Here is a 5000-nt window from a genome sequence, read left to right on the forward strand (position 1 = left end):
TTTGAGTTGCTGGGGTTCTGAGGAAGTTCTAATAGAGATCTGCTGTGGCCACTTCCTCTTAAACTCTCAGCCTGGAGAGATCCTCCCTCATTCAGGGCACCTGTGGAGAGTAAATCTATGAAACCAAAGGGAACAGAGATGATTTAGGGTGAATGGAGGATTTCAGTTCACAGGGGCAACTCGAAAATATGTGCAATTATATATATATATATATATATATATATATATATATATATATATATATATATATATATATATATATATATATATATATAAATCCATAATCCACATACCGGGTTTACGTTTTATTATGAGTAATTCAAAATTTAGCTCTACTCAAAAAAATATTCCTTGTTCAAGAACGACCATACTGACTCAAGGGGGCATGCATCTATGAAGGGAAATAGTAAGAACCTTCATAGAAAACCACTAAAATTACTTTTCAAATAATTGAAGGTAAAAGTAATTTGTCCACTTATAAATATAATCTCTATTAGGTCATCAGGAGATTTTAGGTTTACAGGAGCACTGGCTGGCTTTGTGACACTCTTGACATTAATCACTATTACTCATAATAGCAAAGCAAATGTGTCACCTAATTGCAAGCAGTACTAATCCTATAGGATCACATAGGTGCATGAATATGGATAAAGATTTTAAACTAGCAACACTGAGTAACATTAAATGATGAAACACTGCAAGCAAGCGCAAGCTCTCCTTGGAATCTTAGGAATAGTATCCCAAGAATTGGCACTGGCAGAATTATACAAAGTACTAAGTTAATCCATACTTCTATATTACGCTAATGCACAGAAATTACTGTTAGCAAAATAGTACGCACTGATATCACTTCAACACTTAATTCACAAGAATTTAACCATTGCTTGAACTCACTTTGGTCTCTGATGGAGGCAGGAATTATAAGGATGGGAATATTAAAAACAGTTGGAACAGGGAATGAGTGCAAGGAACAATTGGTGAACTGTCAACTCAACAATTTAAAATTTCACTTACCTTAGCTCGTTGAGAGTTGCACTGTTCTTCAAAATTAGAATGGCACTTTTGACTTTGAAATTGTATGGAGACTTATTCCATTCTAGGATAAATAATGTGATTGAAATAAATTTATGAAAACTAAGATCATGATTACAAACTGAGTCATGGAAATCATAATTTCTTATCTCAATAATTATAGTAAATTTTTAAATGTTATTCACATCTTTAATTTTGTCTTTTCCGATGTCAGCGATAACTTTGTACTGAAGAAGAAGCTGTTGGATCGCCATCTTTCATTATTAAATCTAGGCGACAAATTAAGTTTTTTATGTCTGCTGACGAAGAGCTTGGTGCCTTCAAGAATGTGAGGTTTTCACAAAATCTTTTACAAAAAATCTATATTTTGGAAATGTTACCTTTTCTCATTAATTGAACTTTGTGTCCATTTGTTCATTTTATTAATGCCTACTGAAACTGATATATATTTTTTTTCCCAAAACCATTAACGGTTAGTTCAAGTGAACCAGAGCAATCTTTTATAATTACATTCGTGAACATTCTAAGACGACGTATAGGTTTTCAACCAGATTTTTATGACAATTTCTGAAGAAAACTAATGAAAGTCCCCAATGCATTGCTATAATGATGTATTGGTATATATATATAGTATATATATATATATATATATATATATATATATATATATATATATATATAAATATATACATATATATATATATATATATATATATATATATATATATATATATATATATATATATATATATATATATATATATATATATGTGTGTGTGTGTGTATGTGTGTGTGTGTGTGTGTGTGCCTAGAAACACAAAACCCAACACATACGCGAATAGACATGTAATAATGGAGCGTTAATTACATTCAAAGATAATAAAACACTTTTCCTGATGCACGAGTTAGACATCCTTCATTCTGGAGGTGACCCACCGAAGTCTGGCTCAGTTTCATGCCAGTGCAGTTTTGACTTAGAATAACTGACGAACAAAGGACCAAAATACAAACATTAAATCTGTTTTAACTATAAATTATAATATCTAGACTCCAAGTGACTATGAGTCCGGCACACTGCTAATTATTCTTTGGAACTCCGATGCCAAAACAATGTTCATAATATTTCGCTGCCGAGGATAAACTTTCCTTTCCACGTTTGTTATGACGAACAGTTTCGGGTATTGATGCCTACGCGACAACACGATATATTTCATTTCTCTTTTGTTGTTTATTAAATGATTAGGTTACGAATTACCGTCGGTTTTGAAATGAATAATCAGACTAATGTAATTTTTCCCACTTTTTATAAAAAAGAAATCGCATCATTATGTTTTGTAAGAAACCGGCAGTGTCGTGCTGACGTTGTATTGATTTTTTTTTTTTTTTTTTTTTTTTTTTTTTTTTTTTTTTTTTTTTTTTTTTAATAGCTACACCTCTATTTCCCTGGAGCATTCGTACTGGAACAGAAAGAGCAGGAATATCTTTGTGACTGCAGAGCCGAAATTCGTTATGCTCAGACACTTAATGTCTCCACACGTTTCTCTTAAATTGGCCAAAGGATATTTTTTATATGATTCTGCAATTAAACCTCATTGATTAATGAATAGGCTTTTCTGCTCACTATAAAATCATTAAGAGAGTCATATAACACCTAATCATAGCCTGGATATCATTGCATGAAATCTTTTATCATCAAAATCTCTTGAAAAGTGAAAAAGGATTATGTCAGAATACATGAGAAGAGAATGTCTGAATGGCGTTACCGAGGATTCCGCCGCAAAATTAAATTGATGGTGAACATTTAGACAAGGAAATTTTTTTCATTCCTTATCTTGCATTACTTTCTTGGATTTACTTCTTGTTTTGGCGTAGAATTTATTCTATTAACTAGTTGTTTGCTTTACAGATTTTCTCAACTTAAAGTCCCAGACATCAGTCATCGCTACTCTTAATACATTAGCTACCTGTGTCAAGGAAAGTGGAAGAAGGAAACAAAAGTGGCCCCTGAGAGGGTGGGGGCCAGAAGACGGTAGATCGAGGACACCTATGAAAGTGGAAGGAGGGGAAAAAAGCCCTTCTGAAAAGGAGGGCCCCTTCCAATCTTCTGTTTCTCATCAGTATCAAGTTAAACATTTTTCACGTAGGCTACGCTGCTGATTTGCTAATATTGCCAAGAAATCATTCTTCGTCCTTTCATTTGATGAATATGTGGTATCTTTATTACTATTTTTTTTTAGACTGTAAATAGTCACAGAAAACTTGCACACTTCTCATAGATTCAAATTAGTTCATCAATTACACTTCTCATAGATTCAAACTTGTTCATCCATTGAACCTAATTATCTTGTTTAATTATCTTCATACCTCAAGACCAAATATCAATTGTGATTTTTCTCTTCAAATTTGGTATCCACATAAATGGAAATATGGAAGTGTGGCATAATTTTACATTTATTCATATTTCCGGGACAGATACATGTAAGTACAATGCGGAATACTCATACATTTATTGTTTTCACTGTTTTTCTTAATATATCTTTCCTTTCTTTACAAGATACTTTAAGGATACTTTTAGAGATTTGTGTTGATCAAGATAACACGAATAAACTTGATTTATCTTTAACTAAGTAGTAGAAAGTTTACTGCAATTGTCAAGATTATTTTGTACGGCATTTCAGTTGTCTTGCCATTGGGTAAATAATCCACTGTATGTTGTTATGTTATTTTTTCTATACCAAATAAGAAAAATTCTTAAACTTACAATTTCCGGTACCTTTTTTGTTTTAAAGAAAATGTTACGGGATTGTTTATCAAAATTAGAAGAATTACATCCGTATAATGCAGCTAACTAGGTGGCTTATCATTATTAGCTAATACTAGTATCATCTTTCAACTATTAAACCAAGTGTAAACGACCCTCCGTACTTTTCTCTCGCGTACATTTTGTCATCACTTGGTATTAAAGCCCATCCTTTTCTACATTTTGCTGCATCATCTGTTCACTAGGTCCAAATACTTTCTAAATGAAGACTATTCAAAGATCAAGGTGCGAATTATTAGTGTGATTTTACCCTTACATTTTGCTATTTTTTGTAAAAATCATTCAATAGTTTAATTCGCGAAAAGGATGTAACTATGTTCGAAAATATATATTCATTTGAATTTCCTCTCAGATCTTCACTAAAAATTTTGTTTACGTTGTGATGCAAAAAATTTGCATAAAAAATTTTCAGCTTCATTTCCTCATTAAGTGTTAAGAGGCCTTTTAATGGTTTTTGCAATAGAGAAATTCAAAACGGCGAAAAGTAATAAAAAAACTGTTTTATGGAATTTAAAATGTTCAACTTGCATAAAAACATAGAAATCATTCGCTTGAAAAATATTGACCGTTTATGCAAAGAAAAAAAAGGAAATCGAAAGAACTTTTCCTTGTAATATAAAAATCCAACTACTTTTTATTATGGCATAGGTTAGACTAACCATATATTTCATTTACTTGAATAAATGTTTACTGGGAAAATATATAGAACTAAAAAGCGTACACATAATTAATTTGTTTTTATCGGCTATAAATGCTTTTGACGATACTTCCCTGGAAAAACACAAAACAAGTATTAAAATAGAGAATATAGGAAAGATGAGAAGACAAACACAAATAAAGTATGAACAGAATCAACTAAGATAATATCGAAACAATTACAAAAGCAGCATAATGGCAAATATAATTAAACAAAAATAAATCAATAATATGAATATTAATATTTTTGTTATTGAAAGGAAAACATTGCATGAGCTGTTATCTACATTGATAAAGTAGTTGAATTTCTGTTTATTCCTATTTATTGCTTCTTTTCAAATGTTTCTATCCTTGTCATCAGCGAACACCCTCCTCCTGTCATTCTGTTCTTTAGCCTCAAGGACGTACTGACATTAAATGCGTTACAAGAACAAGTAAAAATTGCGCCGAA

This window comes from Macrobrachium nipponense, chromosome 44, assembly GCF_015104395.2.
Source record: "Macrobrachium nipponense isolate FS-2020 chromosome 44, ASM1510439v2, whole genome shotgun sequence".
Classification (NCBI taxonomy): domain Eukaryota; kingdom Metazoa; phylum Arthropoda; class Malacostraca; order Decapoda; family Palaemonidae; genus Macrobrachium; species Macrobrachium nipponense.